The 18,272-nt window shown below is 46.7% G+C and overlaps 1 long non-coding RNA gene across 1 annotated transcript in view; it reads left to right on the top strand.

Moving 5' to 3' along the window:
* The window catches only part of LOC141167301 (uncharacterized), a 74,165-nt gene that overhangs the window by 4,731 nt on the left and 51,162 nt on the right, over positions 1 to 18,272 (top strand). Inside the window, exons 2-3 of the long non-coding RNA XR_012251413.1 lie at positions 661 to 781; positions 14,943 to 15,289. This is a non-coding gene — a long non-coding RNA (uncharacterized lncRNA). The remainder of the gene's footprint in view (positions 1 to 660; positions 782 to 14,942; positions 15,290 to 18,272) is intronic.

The raw sequence follows: 18,272 nt of genomic DNA, 5'->3' as shown, positions 1-18,272 counted from the left end.
CTTATCCCTGCCTGCTTTCTCTTGCCCCTGCCTGCTCTCTCTTATCCCTTCCTGCTTTCTCTTACCCCTGCCTGCTCTCTCTTGCCCCTGCCTGCTCTCTCTTGCCCCTGCCTGCTCTCTCTTATCCCTGCCTGCTTTCTCTTGCCCTGCCTGCTCTCTCTTATCCCTGCCTGCTTTCTCTTGCCCCTGCCTGCTCTATCTTATCTCTTCCTGCTTTCTCTTGCCCCTGCCTGCTCTCTCTTATCCCTTCCTGCTTTCTCTTGCCCCTGCCTGCTCTCTCTTATCCCTTCCTGCTTTCTCTTACCCCTGCCTGCTCTCTCTTGCCCCTGCCTGCTCTCTCTTGCCCCTGCCTACTCTCTCTTGTCCCTGCCTGCTTTCTCTTGCCCTGCCTGCTCTCTCTTATCCCTGCCTGCTTTCTCTTGCCCCTGCCTGCTCTCTCTTATCCCTTCCTGCTTTCTCTTGCCCCTGCCTGCTTTCTGTATGAGTTGTTTTTTTCTAAACTAAAACCTGCGATAAATAAGTGATTTTGGGTTGCAGTTTGGGCACTCCGTATCTAAAAAGTTTGCCATAACTACCACATAGCATAAGAGGCTTATTTAGGGCATAGTATGGGCAGATATTTTTGTGAAGAGGGCATTATAATAATACTCTTATTTTTAGACTGGAGAAGATGGAAGTATGCAAAGAAGAGCTGTGGATGTGAAAAGTCATCATGACGTCAGGACAAGATGGAGATGAAAAGAAAGGAAACGACTCAATCAGAGAAGATGTCATCTATAAGGTACCTGGATGTAAATGTGTTTGTGTGATCTTACCTGGTTATCATTAGTCCTGTGGTTCCTATGTGGTCCGCAGTCTCTCAGTATCTCCTTACCATTGTTAAGAACATACTGTACTATAAGGGGCTCATACTATATATAGGGGATTTAGTTGCGGTCTCATACTGTATATAGAGAGGCTATGTGGGTACTCACACTGTATACAGGGGGGCTGTGTGGGGGCTTATACTGTATATAGGGAGCTAATACTATATATAAGGCTATATGGGTGCTTATACTGTATATAGGAGGATATGTGGTGGTTCATACTATATATAGAGGGGATATGTGGGGGCTGACACTATACAGGGGCTATGTGAGGGATCATACTGTATATAGAGGGGCTATGTGGGGGCTCATGCTGTATATAGGGGGTCTGTATGTGGGCTCTTATGGTATATAGGTTGGATGTCTGCATACTTAATTATTTTCAATATTAAGTGATACAATTAATATTAATACAAAATAATTATAATTAATATTTTAATACTAATGTTGAGCAGAATTAATTTCAGCCTGTTAGTTCAGTCTTCAACTGAAATCACAGTCTTTCATGAGGCCCCTCTTGAAACTTAATTTCCCTTCTCTTGTCTATGCGATTGCCAAGTATAGCAGTCGGCTATTTACAATAGTCCCAATGATGTTGAATGAAGCAGAGGCCGAACATGTACATCTTCACTTCTTTCAGGACGGGGGTTCAGCGTGTCACTTTCGGGATTGCTGAGGGTCAGCAAATGGTCAGACTCTCAGCAATCAGCAAGTTATCTCCTATTTAATGAATAGTGGATAGCTTAGTTTTTTGGGAATAACCCTTTAATTACCCTCCCCAGCACAGAATAAAATACACTGATGAGATGAAGGGTAACAATCTTTTGAACTTTTGACTCCATGTCTCACCATCCACTACAGCTTTGAACGTGAGACTACCATCATTTTATAGACAGTCATCTTGGCTATCTCATACATAAATTTGACTTGCATCTATTTAGCATATGATTAGTTATGCAGATTCTTGTCATGTCACTGCATTGTTACTGTTTTGCTCCTAAAAATGTAAATTTGAATTTTTATTATTTTGTTGGTATTTTGTAAATCCACCTTTGGCTTTCAACACTGCCTGAATCCTTCTGGGCATGTTCTCGATCAGATTCAACCATTTCTCGACCGACATCTGATCCCAGGTCTCTTTTACACGTTCCCAAAGTTAGCTCATATTGGTCAACTCACTTGGGTATGTATACAGCTTTACCTCCATTCCCCATCCTGCCCTCTTTATTTAATAATGTCTCCGATCCTGGGCCCCTTCAAGCAATAATATCTCACATCATGGGTCCCTTCCTGGTATACTGTTCCACATACCCGACAAACATCCAGCTGAAATAGGCGCTGGCATCGGCAGACCCCACTCCTGCACAGTCTCGGTTGCACCTTCTCTTACCTGTTCGAGCCACCTAGTGCCTGAGCAGTGGTGTACCTTGCATTAAATCACTTGCAGTCGCATCTATGTAGGATCTTATACAGATAGTGATGCAACCGCAGGTGATTTAATGCACAATACAGCGCTGCTGAGGCTCCCGATGGTCGGGCAACCCTGAACTGTTACTAGCAGACCGGCCCAATAGGCATTTCTCTCCTTCCCTGCCAAGCCCGCCCTTGCCAACACATAAAGGCCTGAAGGGAAGATTTGGCCTATGATATGTTTGAAATACTGAATGTGCTGGGGGAAAAAAAGGAAAATGTAAAATGAGTCTCGTTATATGTATTCTAGTGCTGAATCTTGTTGCGCAATTAATGAATTATTGCATGTGCATAACAGGAACATGATTAGATTACATTTAAGCTGAGCAGTTGGACAGAAAAAGGCAGAGAAAGAATACAAAAGATTGTGTAGGTTGTGATGTTAGGAGGAAGACTTGTACCTTATCCATGGGAAAGAACATAATTTGGTTACGTTGAAGCTTCCATTGTTATAATTATCTGGTAACACATTCGGACCGCTCCACTTATGAATCTTATCTGCTTCTATTTGTACATGAAAACAAAAGCTAGCAATAAGCTGTCAGTGGATTTTCTTTTCCTGTGGAGTAAACCCTGCAGACTAAGGTACCCAGTAATATGATGCTCCTCATGTTCCATTTCATAGCACCATTATTTATTCATTTACGCACGAAGGCCAACAAGTCTGAAATATCTTGGCATACACATAAAAAGGATTCTCTACTTTAGACAGCCCTTTATGAATGTAATAGCAATTTTGTGTAATAGCGTAAGAATAATCCCCTGATTGGGACCCCCATCCATCATTTGTGTGCAGATAGGACAAACAGCAGGTTCTCCCTCTGGAGGTTTCAGTGAGTGACATGCAATATGTTACGGTGCTTTCACATTGCACTTATCTTCACGTTCATGGGCCCCGTTGGGACTTGAGTCCAAATCCTCCTGCAAAACTGGACCCGGACGTATGAGTCGACGGGGTCATAGACAACAATTATGGCGGCAGAGCAAACGTGCGCTCTGACGTGCGTCATTTTCGGCCGTGTACTCCTACTGGATTCCCAGATGAAGTCTACTACATCTGAGTGTCCGCCTCCAGTAGGCGTATACACCCGAAAATGATGTACATCAGAGCGCACGTTCGCTCTGCCAGCACCATTATAGTCTATGGCCCAGCCGGCGCGTACATCAGAATCTCGTTTTGCAGGGGGTTCGGGTGCAAGCCCAGACGGTACCAACGAACGTGAAAAAAAGAGCAATGTGAAAGCGTCTTAATGGTGCAATTACACCACTTGACCGAGGGCACTAAATAACCGCCAATCGGCAACATGCTTGCCAGTTAGCAATTGTTTAATAGCCTATTTAGACTAGTAGACCATGCTTCAGATGTGCACAGAAGATCAGTAAAAGATAGTTCTTTGCATATAGGCTGCCATTGTTCTTGGCATCCCAGATTCTGTTTACACAGGACAATGTGCAGGTAAAATCATTTCACCTCATGAACAAATGTTGATCGGTAGCCTGTTCAGACTGCACGATTATTGGGAAACAAGCATTTCTCAGAATGCTCGTTTCCTGATAATTGTGTAAATGCACCTTAATTTTCCCTTAGGAGTTAACCAGGCATTAACAGTTATTGATTTGCAAAAAAATATGTACAATATGTAGAAATAGGTTTACAAAATGTTGTCAATATACACACGTGGTCAAAATTGTTGGTACCCCTCGTTTAATCAAAGAAAAACCCACAATGGTCACAGAAATAACTTGAATCTGACAAAAGTAATAATAAATTAAAAATCTAGGAAAATGAACAAATGAAAGTCAGACATTGCTTTTCAACCCTGCTTCCACAGAATTTAAAAAAAAATTAAACTCATGAAATAGGCCTGGATAGAAATGATGGTACTCTTAACTTAATATTTTGTGGAACAAACTTTTGAGGCAATCACTGCAATCAAACGATTCCTGTAACTGTCAATGAGACTTCTGCACCTCTCGACAGGTATTTTGGCCCACTCCTCATGAGCAAACTGCTCCAGTTGTCTCGTGTTTGAAGGTTGCCTTTTCCAGACGGTATGTTTCAGCTATTTCCAAAGATGCTCAATAGGATTTAGGTCAGGGCTCATAGAAGGCCACTTCAGAATAGTCCAATGTTTTCCTCTTAGCCATTCTTGGGTGTTTTTAGCTGTGTGTTTTGGGTCATTATCCTGTTGCAAGACCCATGACCTGCGACTGAGACCAAGCTTTCTGAGACTGGGCAGCACATTTCTTTCTAGAATCCCTTGATAGTTTTGAGATTTCATTGTACCCTGCACAGATTCAAGACACCCTGTGCCAAATGCAGCAAAGCAGCCCCAGAACATAACAGAGTCTCCACCATGTTTCACAATAGGGACAGTGTTCTTTTCTTGATATGCTTCATTTTTCCATCTGTGAACATAGAGCTGATGTGCCTTCCATTTTTGTCTCATCTGTCCATAGAACATTCTCCCAGAAGCTTTGTGGCTTGTCAACATGTAGTTTGGCAAATTCCAGTCTGGCTTTTTTATGATTTTTTTTCAACAATGGTGTTCTCCTTGGTCGTCTCCCATGAAGTCCACTTTGGATCAAACAACGATGGATGGTGCGATCTGACACGGATGTTCCTTGAGCTTGAAGTTCACCTTTAATCTCTTTAGAAGTTATCCTGGGCTCTTTTGTTACCCTTCGTATTATCAGTCTCTTTGATTTGTCATCAATTTTCCTCCTGCAGCCACGTCCAGGGAGGTTGGCTACAGTCCCATGGATCTTAAATTTCTGAATAATACTGTATGTGCAACTGTAGTCACAGGAACATCAAGCTGCTTGGAGATGGTCTTATAACCTATACCTTTAACATGCTTGTCTATAATTTTCTTTCTAATCTCCTGAGACAACTCTTTCCTTTGCTTCCTCTGGTCCATGTTGAGTGTGGTACACACCATGTCACCAAACAGCACAGGGAGTATCTGTAACCCTATATACAGGCCCACTGACTGATTACAAGATTGTAGACAACTGTGATGCTAATTAGTGGACACAACTTGATTTAACATGCCCCTTTTGTCACATTATTTTCAGGGGTACCATCATTTCTGTCCAGGCCTATTTCATGAGTTTAATTTTTTTTTTAATTCTGTGGAAGCAGGGTTGAAAAGCAATGTCTGACCTTCATTTGTTCATTTTCATAGATTTTTAATTTATTATTACTTCTGTCATATTCAAGTTATTTCTGTGACCATTGTGTTTTCTTTTTCATTAAACGGGGGGTACCAACAATTTTGACCACGTGTATATAAAAAAAAATTGAAATCTAAAAGTTTAAATCACCCACTTTTCCCATATTGAAAATAAAAAAGCATGTTTGTAATAAGCGTGTCTAGAAGTCAAATATATAAAAATGTAAAGTTATTTAACCCAAATGATAAAATCCATATGTACCCTAAAATGGTTCCTATTAAAACTGCACCAATTAAAGCAAGCCCTCACAAAGATCCATGAATTTAAAATGTAAAAAGTTATTGGTCTCAAAAAGTGTTGACACAAACCAATTTTTTTACCGAAAGTTCTATATTTTTTATCATGGGAAATTATATATATTTGCATGTGCAGTAAAGTGGCAAAAAATCTGCAATTCTACAATTGTATTTAATGTTTTTTGTTTTTATGGCATTCATAAAAATGACTGGGTAAATTGATTCTACAGGTCAGTACGATTATGGCAATACCAAAGTTCTAGAGATGATCTAATTGATCCGCTGCAATTCAACTGTGATACGGAGATTTCAAACTATTTTCAATTGGATTCACAAGGATCAACAAAAAAAAGCCTGGTGCCATTTCACACTTTGCTGAAGATTGCATCAGTCAAAGATCGGGCTCACATGACATCAGGAACAGCCATACAGGCTACTCCATAATGCTTTTCAGCTATCATCACATGGTCAGCGGCAGCAAATTAGGGGGAATATCATAGACACTATAAAAGATTAGGGCAGGGAAAGAAGTGGCCATTTTAGAGTTTTACAGCCTAATTACAGATGGTTAATAGAAAGGCCTAAATCAGAGTGAAATGTACTACTGCAGCACTGAAGAACATAGAAAATGGGAGTGATAGTCTACAGCAGAGACAGACTGCCGTATAACTAGTGCAATGTTTGCATCAGCACTGAACGGACTGGCCGGCACCTCTTGTGACCTGAGCATGACAGCAGAATGTATTTCTATGCAGCTGTCAAGCTCAGGTCAGAAGAAGTGCCGGCAAGTGCGAGGTTTATGATGCGATCCTCGCACGAGAAATATGATAGTCTAAGTCTGTGAATAATAGTACAAAGATTCAAGTGATAGGGAAGTCCTGAACCTGCAGAGTCTGCATGCATGACTGTGAATTGATTGATCCAAGATATACTGCAGTACAACACCTTTATAGCACTATCTTTTTTTTCTTTCTTGAAACTTTACAAACAAGGAGGGCAGTTTAAGTTCCATCAGTCCTAATTTTCCTATTGAAGAAAAGTACTGAAACCAAGGCTTGTCTGTCAAAGAAAGAGAAGGGCAATATATAGGTTATATCAGTTTTTGCATATTTTCTTTTGGTAAAGGCTTTTTTTTAAAAAAGACAATTGAAAAATTTCAACAGTCCAGAAATTTAAATGCAACTGTCTACCTCAAAGTGTGTGTGTTTAAAACATTTTTTAAAAGATTTTTGCACACTTTGTTTTAATAGCCTAATTTAACACCATACACACCACCTGTATACAGTGCTTGACCTGTTGCATGGGCTTGCTTTTGAGACATGAACCTACCTAACTTTTATTATCACTTCCTGTTTTGTAAAGATCCATGGAGTGTCATTTCCTTTATTTTAAAAATATTTTTTAAAAATACACATTTTAATTCTTGTATACCTGTTTTACTAGTAAAATTTAGCAACCGTACAACCCACGACAATACTGTGTGCTGTTGCCACATGTTTCTTTTTGCGAGTGGACCTATGTGTACTTGCCTATCAACAGATGCATTTTTGAATAACAGCAGATCGTTTTGTCAAGTAGGGCATAATTTAAAACAATAATATATATGTAGCACCCCGAGGGCTCGGCTGCTACAGGGGTATTGCACCTCAAACCAGAGATGTGATATTCCACTCCCGGGTAAGGATGGAGCGTGGACCAGGACTCGTTAGGCTGCATGCACCACACACACCCCATTTCCGAGGGACAGCTCAACGGTGCTCCCACAAGATAGAAGTGCAGGCACGACAGCATCTGTCCCTGACTGGAGTGGGGAGGGGAAAGTACACCCAGTGATGTAGGAGCAGATAGGGGTGGGTCTCTGGGCATAGTTAGGAGCCCATTGGTTGCTAGTCACCTGGTCTCGGGTGTCAGAAGGAGGTATATAAGGTGGGCACCATCTTAGAACAGTGTTCAGTTCAGAGAGGAGGAGAAGAAGACAGGAGTTCAGCCAGAGAGGGCTGACAGGGAGCTGTGGCTCAGTCTGGGCCCAGCTCCAGAGGCAGGCCTGGAGTGAGGCCAGAAACAGCAGAAAGAGAGAGGAGAAGGAGCGGAAAGGAAAGTAAGAAAGGAACTGGAACAGAGGAGAAAGGAAGCAAGGAACACAGAGAAAGGCCCAGAGACACGAGGACCGAAGGAACCCCATATGCCCAGAGGAGATACAGGGTGAAGGGTTGACAGAACAGGGTACCGGAACCCAAATTGGTGGAGGCAACAGATTCCTCAGCCAAAGACCGGAGGTTGTTACCACATCTTGGTGCGACCCCTCACTACATCCACCAGAAAGGCATACCGGATAGGGTCAGGGAAACCGGGAGAGGTTTCGCCAACAGAAGGCCCGAGGAAGCTGGACAAAGGTGGGTCACTGGTGGGGACGGCCAGAGAAAGGTAGAGAAGGGAGCTCTGAACCACACTCTGGAATTACCTGGGAGTTGACCGAGTCCCTCACCTGGTGGACGCAGCACGGCTCGGGCAGTCATCGCCTGCAGCATTGACATGAACAACAACTGTGAGTAAAGCATTGAAAACTGCAACCGCACGTCTCTGTGGTTCCTCGCCGCACCAGCACCATTAGCACTGGGACGCTCACACCATCACTCCCATCATCATCCACATTAGCTGCCCTGAGGCAATACTTCTCCCGTGGGGAGTTATCCCATACTCAGCTGCGCAAACATCAGCCTCAGCGGTCTGCAGCGCGGCGGCGGTCCCCACTGACCGCAATCCACGGGTGGCGTAGTCGGACATTTGCTATACATCAAGACGGCCACTGGTTTGACCGCCCTGGGCACGGACCGGGTCACCGCCACATTGAGACTACAACCCCCAGCGATCCGGCTCCGGGTATCCCCCTGCACAGCACAGGCCCAGGGGGCGCGTCAACTTTGGCGTAGTCGGCAGGATCATTACCAACCTGCCACAAGCGGAGAAAATTGCACATGTACCTTAAAAAGAAGTCTCCCGCCATTTCCAGAAGTTTCCCGCCGTCCGGAGTCGTTTCCCGCCATCCGGAGCCGATTCCCGCCATCGGACGCCATCTTGGACCGTTTCCCGCCGTCTTCATCCGTTTTTCCCGCCCTGGCAGAGCGGACGCCATTAAGTGCGCACCAAAGGACAGCAGGAAGCCACCTCCCATCGTGGGCCAGGTCCCAGAATGGCGCCAAAGAAGGAGCCCGCTCCCACCAGCCATGAGTGCAGCAGTGGAGATGTCCATCAACGTGGGGGGGCTGCCCCTGAGGGTGATTGTCAGCAGATGCCCCCAAGACCAACCCCCATGGGGGCGGATAGGAAAGAAAACTGAGGGGCTGGGTGCGGCCTTGATCAGTCTGGACCTGCTGCACCCGGAGATGGAAGGAGCAGAGAACTCCACCAGCACCCTGGCCCGCAGCCTGCTGCAAGCTGAGCCACCCTGCAGCCTGACAGAGTTGCTGGCCCAGCTGCCTAGAGACCCGGGCAGTGCGCGCGCAGCGCTGGAAGACCTAAACAGAAGAATGGTCCGGGCGCAGCGAGATGTGTTTGCCGGGTGGAAGGAGGAGATGACCCGGCAGCATGAAGGCAGCCAGCGGAGGACCCCGCCGGGACCGGCAGCTGCAGACGACGCCGTGGAGGAGGCCATGGAGACCGAGGCAGGTAATGGGGACGCCACCACCCCAAGCCCTGGGAACACCAGCCTGCCCTCACCCTCCGTTGCGGGACCCAAAGCCCCGGGGACCGTACCTGACACCACTCCTCCACCGCCGCCAGCTAGGCCTCAGGCAGCGAGAACCGTCATCACGCCCCGCCCCGCGCTGTGCCCTCTGAACTCGGGCGCCGTAACGCGGGAGACGTCACAGGCCAGGACGCAAGGCCCAGCACACCCGGGCGCTGCTGCCTCACCAGCGCCCCCTAACTTGGCGGTGCCACCCCCAGGCGCGACCAACAAGCGACCACCGGCCTGGTCGCAAGGCCGAGTGCCCCCGGGCGCTGCCACACGTCCGAAGCCCGCGGTGCCGCCCCTGGGTGCGGACCTGTACGCCCAACATAGCAGCCCGGACGGGCTGCCCTTTGAGTGGCCACCAGAGTTTGACAACCCCCATCTCCGGGGAGAACAACCCCTGAGCGAGCCTCTGATCCCGGCCCCGGAGCCCGCCAACATCGCTCCACCCCCGCTGGATGATGCCCAGTTTGCATGGGACCCCACTAGCGAGAGTCTCATGGGGTTCACCCAGGAGACCCGGGCGGAAGCAGCCCAGCGCCTGGATTGCTGCCGTCAGCAGCTGGCCACCTATGAAAGAGAGCGGCGGCAGAGGCGCATCAGGGAGGAGTGACTCCAGGCCAGGAGCGCGGAACAGAAGAGGAGGGCCCGACAAGACACTCACGCCATCCGCGGTCCCAGAGCCACCGGGACCGTAGTCAAGTTCCAGCTAGAGCATGGCTGGGGCTTCATCAGAGACCTGGAGGCTGACACTGACGTCTTCGTCACTAGAAGGGACGTTGAAAGCCATTTCCAGAGGGACATCACGGCCGTGACCTGTACCCCGGTGACGTGGTCACCTACACCCGGCACAAGGGCGCAAAGGGACTGTACGCCCTCCACGTTCACCGGCTCACGGAGGAGGAACTGCAGTACCGCCCAGACACGGAGTACACTGAGGATCCGGACGGACCAGAAGATTACCCGGAAGAGCAAGGAGCATCAGGAGGACACCGTTACCAGTAAACGGTAAAGTGGAACTGTACATAGTTACCCGTACGGGTATAAGAACTGTTGCTGATTGAAGTGTGGTCCCCGTTGGGACTAGTGTGGAATAGTTAAAGGACTGTTACCCGTGTGCAAGTTAACCCCCCTCAATCCCTAACCAGGCTGAGGACTGTGAACAGCCATTCCCCTATCCCCACTGGCCGAGGACTGAGAGCGGCCACCCCTGTAAATAGTTGTGCTTCCTAAAGCGCCCCCTACTGGTTTTATACAAAAACCGCAACGTCTACCTCAAGGCAGATTAAATGGACTGTTGCACCTTTTCCTGGTCGCAAGTTGCACAGCGGCCAGAGCTCAAGAATGTTCTACTTGAAAAAGTTTTATATTGAAAAGTTTTATATGCTGCTAGAATAATAATGCAAATGTTTCGTGTGATGTTTTATATGCTAAAAGAGTTCCGGTAGTTTTGACCATAGCTAGTGACAGAAGAATGTTAAAGAAAAGAAAAAGAGTACCAGCAACGTTAAAAGAGAAAAGTGCCTCCCATAAAGGGATGGGTTTATAGTTATTGTCTTATATACGAATGCATTCTAAAAATTTGTATGTTTAAATTGTTTTGCTCTTTTCCAGCCCGAGGACGTGCTGTGATTTACCAGGGGGGAATGTAGCACCCCGAGGGCTCGGTTGCTACAGGGGTATTGCACCTCAAACCAGAGGTGTGATATTCCACTCCCGGGTAAGGATGGAGTGTGGACCAGGACTCAGTAGCTGCATGCACCACACACACCCCATTTCCGAGGGACAGCTCAACGGTGCTCCCACAAGATAGAAGTGCAGGCACGACAGCATCTGTCCCTGACTGGAGTGGGGAGGGGAAAGTACACCCAGTGATGTAGGAGCAGATAGGGGTGGGTCTCTGGGCATAGTTAGGAGCCCATTGGTTGCTAGTCACCTGGGCTCGGGTGTCAGAAGGAGGTATATAAGGTGGGCACCATCTTAGAACAGTGTTCAGTTCAGAGAGGAGGAGAAGAAGACAGGAGTTCAGCCAGAGAGGGCTGACAGGGAGCTGTGGCTCAGTCTGGGCCCAGCTCCAGAGGCAGGCCTGGAGTGAGGCCAGAAACAGCAGAAAGAGAGAGGAGAAGGAGCGGAAAGGAAAGTAAGAAAGGAACTGGAACAGAGGAGAAAGGAAGCAAGGAACACAGAGAAAGGCCCAGAGACACGAGGACCGAAGGAACCCCATATGCCCAGAGGAGATACAGGGTGAAGGGTTGACAGAACAGGGTACCGGAACCCAAATTGGTGGAGGCAACAGATTCCTCAGCCAAAGACTGGAGGTTGTTACCACATCTTGGTGCGACCCCTCACTACATCCACCAGAAAGGCATACCGGATAGGGTCAGGGAAACCGAGAGAGGTTTCGCCAACAGAAGGCCCGAGGAAGCTGGACAAAGGTGGGTCACTGGTGGGGACGGCCAGAGAAAGGTAGAGAAGGGAGCTCTGAACCACACTCTGGAATTACCTGGGAGTTGACCGAGTCCCTCACCTGGTGGACGCAGCACGGCTCGGGCAGTCATCGCCTGCAGCATTGACATGAACAACAACTGTGAGTAAAGCATTGAAAACTGCAACCGCACGTCTCTGTGGTTCCTCGCCGCACCAGCACCATTAGCACTGGGACGCTCACACCATCACTCCCATCATCATCCACATTAGCTGCCCTGAGGCAATACTTCTCCCGTGGGGAGTTATCCCATACTCAGCTGCGCAAACAACATCAGCCTCAGCGGTCTGCAGCGCGGCGGCGGTCCCCACTGACCGCAATCCACGGGTGGCGTAGTCGGACATTTGCTATACATCAAGACGGCCACTGGTTTGACCGCCCTGGGCACGGACCGGGTCACCGCCACATTGAGACTACAACCCCCAGCGATCCGGCTCCGGGTATCCCCCTGCACAGCACAGGCCCAGGGGGCGTGTCATATACACTGCTCAAAAAAATAAAGGGAACACTCAAATAACACATCCTAGATCTGAATGAATGAAATATTCTCATTGAATACTTTGTTCTGTACAAAGTTGAATGTGCTGACAACAAAATCACGCAAAAATCATCAATGGAAATCAAATTTATTAACCAATGGAGGACTGGATTTGGAGTCACTCCCAAAATTAAAGTGGAAAAACACACTACAGGCTGATCCAACTTTGATGTAATGTCCTTAAAACAAGTCAAAATGAGGCTCAGTATTGTGTGTGGCCTCCATGTGCCTGTATGACCTCCCTACAATGCCTGGGCATGCTCCTGATGAGGTTGCGGATGGTCTCCTGAGGATGGCCACATGAGGTCTGGCATTGTCCTGCATTAGGAGGAACCCAGGGCCAACCGCACCAGCATATGGTCTCACAAGGGGTCTGAGGATCTCATTTCGGTACCTAATGGCAGTCAGGCTACCTCTGGCGAGCACATGGAGGGCTGTGCGGCCCTCCAAAGAAATGCCACCCCACACCATTACTGACCCACTGCCAAACCGGTCATGCTGAAGGATGTTGCAGGCAGAAGATCGCTCTCCACGGCGTCTCCACACTCTGTCACGTCTGTCACATGTGCTCAGTGTGAACCTACTTTCATCTGTGAAGAGCACAGGGCGCCAGTGGCGACTTTGCCAATACTTGTGTTCTGTGGCAAATGCCAAGCGTCCTGCACGGTATTGAGCTGTGAGCACAATCCCCATCTGTGGACGTCGGGCCCTCATACCACCCTCATGGAGTCGGTTTCTAACCGTTTATGCAGACACATGCACATTTGTGGCTTGCTGGAGGTCATTTTGCAGGGCTCTGGCAGTGCTCCTCTTGTTCCTCCTTGCACACAGGCGGAAGTAGCGGTCCTGCTGCTGGGTTGTTGCTCTCCTACGGCCCCCTCCACGTCTCCTGGTGTACTGGCTTGTCTCCTGGTAGCGCCTCCAGCCTCTGGACACTACGCTGACAGACACAGCAAACCTTCGTGCCACAGCTCGCATTGATGTGCCATCCTGAATGAGCTGCACTACCGAGCAACTTCTGTGGGTTGTAGAGTCCGTCTTATGCTACCACGAGTGTGAAAGCACAACCAACATTCAAAAGTGACCAAAATATCAGCCAGAAAGCATTGGTACTGAGATGTGGTCTGTGGTCCCCACCTGCAGAACCACTCTTTTATTGATTGTGTCTTGATAATTGCCAATAATTTCCATCTATTGTCTATTCCATTTGCACAACAGCATGTGAAATTGATTGTCAATCAGTGTTGCTTCCTAAGTGGACAGTTTGATTTCACAGAAGTTTGATTTACTTGGAGTTATATTCTGTTATTTAAGTGTTCCCTTTATTTTTTTGAGCAGTGTATATAAAATAAAATTAACGTTTTGCAAAATTGTTTTACTAGTCCAATTTAACAACTGTACGGGCAGCAACAATGCTGCTGGCTATTGCCGTTTCTTCCTTTCTGTGTGTGTACCTTCCCAGCAACATAGCTTTTTAGGGTTACATAATTTTTGTCATGGAGTAGGGAATTTAAATTGAAAAAATAGATAAAAAGATACAAAAGGTTTATGGTTTCCTTACCTGTTTTACTAGTCCAATTTGTCACTTAGAGCTCACTTAGATATTTCAAAGGCTGTTTTTGCATTAAAAGGGTATTCTTATGTTATTAAATTGGTATAGTTAGACAACATGAAAATAAGTAAGTTTGCAATTAACTCACTTTTTCTATCTGCTTTTATTCTCCTTCAATGACAGCTCTTATTGCCAGCAGGGAGCACTCTCCTGTTGCTCCACTGCTGGCAGTACAGAGACGCGAACTTACTAAATGCCAGCTATGATGCAGCCGATCGCGCTGGCTGCGGAGTTCTGCGTGTATACGCTGACATTGCCTGGCAAGGAGAGGAAGGATGCAGAGCAACAGGATCACCAGGAGGGGTACTTTTTTGCATTTTTGTTTTTTCAAGTGAAAGAGGGGTGGGAAAGAGCAAAGAATGTGATAATGAATTGAGGGTGGGTGACAGAGAGACTAAACAGTATGATAATAAATTGGGGGTGGGAGAGAGACTAAACAGTGTAATAATGAATTGGGGGTGGGAGAGAGACTAAACAGTGTGATAATGAATTGGGGGTTGGAGGGGTACACCTTGACGATGGTGGGATGGCTTTTACACTTTTTTTTTTAATCAAACACTGTGTTTACTAAGCACCCTATGTTATTTATATGCACTATTGATTTTACTTATTTACTTACATCAGGATATGTGTTAATTTTGTTTTTATCTTAGGTTTAGTCTGTTTAATGGCCAGTTCTGTTCTGGTCCCATTATGTGAATGCAAGAAAAAGTGTGAACTTGTGCTAATTGTGCAGTAACACTTTGTCATCTCTGCTCCATCTTCCAGCACAGGGTTAGAAATGCTCTGACTCCATATTTGGCTTCATGGCTTGATCATAGATGCTGAATCCTGACTCCCAAGAAAATCCCACCAACCCAAGATTGTGAAAGAAATGCACAAAACACTTTTATTGGATGTTAAATCGACAGAATTTTATTACAAATCAGATTATTATTATTTCATTCAGTGTCTGAAATTTAGAATCAGCCAATTGCTATGAAAAAGACACTGAAAATGGCAAACCTCCGACTCACGAAGAATCATCCTTCAGCACTCAGGAGAGGAAAACCCCCTGTGGAGGAAACCTCTAGAGAACCATGGCTAAAAGACTGCCCTTCCCTTGGGCTTAGAAGGTAAATACCAATACGTAACAGCAAATTGTACCAGAATTTGTACATTGTATCATATTTACAGTGAGACATAATATACATAAACTATAGATATGATAGCAGTGACATCACATAGTCACACAGATAACACATTACATCTTCAGAAACAGACAGTAATGGAGAAAGTCAAAGCAGGTGCCTTGTGTGAGCGCCGTATGGAGAAGCCTAATGCGACCTCTCCAGGCTGTATACATAAAGGTGAAGGTGGCTAGTACCGGACGTGAGGGAGATCTGGCTGCAACATCTGTCACTCGATTGATCGCTAGAGTTAGTTTGATCTGGCTGGCTAGGCGGTATGGCTGATCTGGCTGGCTAGGCAATATGGCTGATCTGGCTGGCTAGGCAATATGGCTGATCTGGCTGGCTAGGCGGTATGGCTGATCTGGCTGGCTAGGCGGTATCCCCTTCCTCCCTTATAGATTGTGGAGTGATTAAGCTCCAGGTCTCCAGACACATCAAGTACGGCGCCTCATACGGCTGAATGGCCTGTGGTTCCGGAATCTTCTTTTACATCTATGCTATATGTGTTTATGACATCAGCACAGTTGCCGTAGTTACCACAGGTGTTTATTACTGATGCTTCATTGGTTAGAAAGTCCCACTCAGTGTTCCAAAGAATTAACCCTTGAATGACTGGCATTGTGCCTTTCTCCAGCAACCTGTAAAATAAACTTGTCACATATTTTAATGTTGCCCTAAGTCTAATTAGTGAGCGCATCTACAGATTTGATGTGTAAGAAGCACAATAATTTCCTTAAGCCAGGGGTGGTCAATTAATTTTTCAGAGGGGCCACATGAGAGACAGTGACTGTTGTGGAGGGCCAAACCAATAGGCCGAAATTCATTCTGCTCAATATTAATATAAACATATTAATTATAATTATTTTATATTAATTGTACCTCTTAATATTGAGCAGAATTAAGTATGCTGACATCCCGTATATGCCGTATGAGCCCCCACACAGCCTCCCTATAGACAGCCTCCCTATATACAGCGTCAGCCCCCACACAGCCTCCCTATATACAGCGTCAGCCCCCCATTTGGCCTTCCTATGTACAGCTTGAGCCCTATATAGACTCCATATATACAGAGTGTGAGCCCCACACAGCCTCCTTATATACAGCGTGAGCCCTACATAGCCTCCAATGTACATACAAACATCCCATACACATAAAAAAAAATAAAAAAAACACACCACATGCTCACCTCGCTTCCGTTCCCCTGGCGCTCTGCTCCTGTCTCCTGTGCACTGACTCTCCGCAGAGCACAACTGATGTGATGAAATGATGTCATCGCGTCTGCTGAAGTACATGCTGATCGGTGGAAGAAGGGGCCAACGGCCCCTCTTCCATAAATGTATTCACCACCGTCTGCATCCTGAGGATGCGGAGAGCGGTGACAGTGGGCGGCGGATGGACGGCGGGCGGTAGAGTGCATGGTGCGGCCACTGTTTCAGCCCTTCGACTATCTCGGTCCATGGGCCTGACTGGAACAGCCAGATGACTGGATGTGGCCTGTGGGCCGCACTTTGCCCAGGTCTGCCTTAAGCCCTAGTAAATGCATAACTGCACAATATGAGTAAAGAGCAGTCCCATAGAGAATGAATGATACTGAGGTCAATGTAGTTAGATAGAGAAGTAGAAAGCCAAACTGGGGTGGGTGTTTCCCATGACACAATACAGCGTACACTGCAGAGGAATGGCATGGATGGGTGTCATCCACAAAGGAAGCCACTCCTAAAAGCCCGCTTCCAAGTTGCCAGGGCCCATGCTAAAAAGTATGAAGACTATGAGAACGCTATACTCTGGAGTGATGAGATCAAAGTAAATGTTCTTGTAACTGTATGGCATCACTGAAGTGAGCAGTACAAAGAAAAATGCATTCTGCCTACAGTGAGACATGATGGTGACAGTGTCTTTATGTGGTGCTGCATAAGTGCTGCTGGTGTCGGGGAGCTACATTTCATTGATGGTATCATGAATTCACAGATGTACTACTCTATACTGAAAGAGAAGGTGCTACCATCACACTTTGCCCTTGGTAGATGTGCAATTTTCCAACACAAAAATGATCCAAAATACGCACCTACGTAAATGTCATACGCAGTTTTATCCAGCTCTGCCAAATTGGGCAGAGCTGAGTTGGAGCAGGGATAAGAAGCTGCAGCTCGCCTAATTCATGATGAGCTGCAGCGTATGTAATGCCAGAAATTTTACTCCAGTCCACACACAGCACTTGTCAGACCACCAGGATTCAATAAGAGGCATGTGCCTTTTAATGAATCCAGCACATCTGACTCCAACACACCCCCTCATCAAGCACTGCATGAACAACCATGGTCTTGATGAATCAAGGCTATAGTAGCTGCTGTCTGGCCCTGAATGGGTGCCCACTATTCAGAAAGCCCCTTCTGAATGCCTACATATTCCCCCCAGTAAAATAATAACAGTTGCAGCTCTCGCTTCCTCTAGGTGTCTGATTTGTCTCCAGAAGGGAAAAGTGAAGCCAGTACTGACTGAGCAGGGATCTCGTGACATAACAATGTCACATGAACCCCGGGAGAGCCAGTGCCGACATTGCTGTAACGACGCTGGCACCGGAGGGGAGTAGAAGTGCTATTATTTCAGTATGGGAGAAACATAGGAATGGAGAAGGGTTGTCCGAGTAGTGGACAGTCCCAGTAAAGGGAATCTGTCATGTCAAATATGTTAATAACCTTCAGATATGGTGTTAATCTGCAGCATAATAGCATTCTAAAGCTCCCCGGCCGCCACACTGACAGTCCAGCTACCTGGAGGAAATGAACTGTATTCCTCGTGGCGGCCTCCGGCTTTTAGTCATAGCGTTGTGGCAGCAGCAGCTTCATTCATAGCTCAGTACATAGTGAGCGGCGGCTGTAACCATGCTCCGGCACTGACAGCCGGAGCTTACTTTCATCACACCAGA

Source organism: Phyllobates terribilis, unplaced genomic scaffold, assembly GCF_046119375.1.
Source record: "Phyllobates terribilis strain yellow unplaced genomic scaffold, ASM4611937v1 Scaffold_1__5_contigs__length_1240528914, whole genome shotgun sequence".
Lineage (NCBI taxonomy): Eukaryota > Metazoa > Chordata > Amphibia > Anura > Dendrobatidae > Phyllobates > Phyllobates terribilis.
This window is presented reverse-complemented; position numbering and strand designations above follow the sequence as displayed.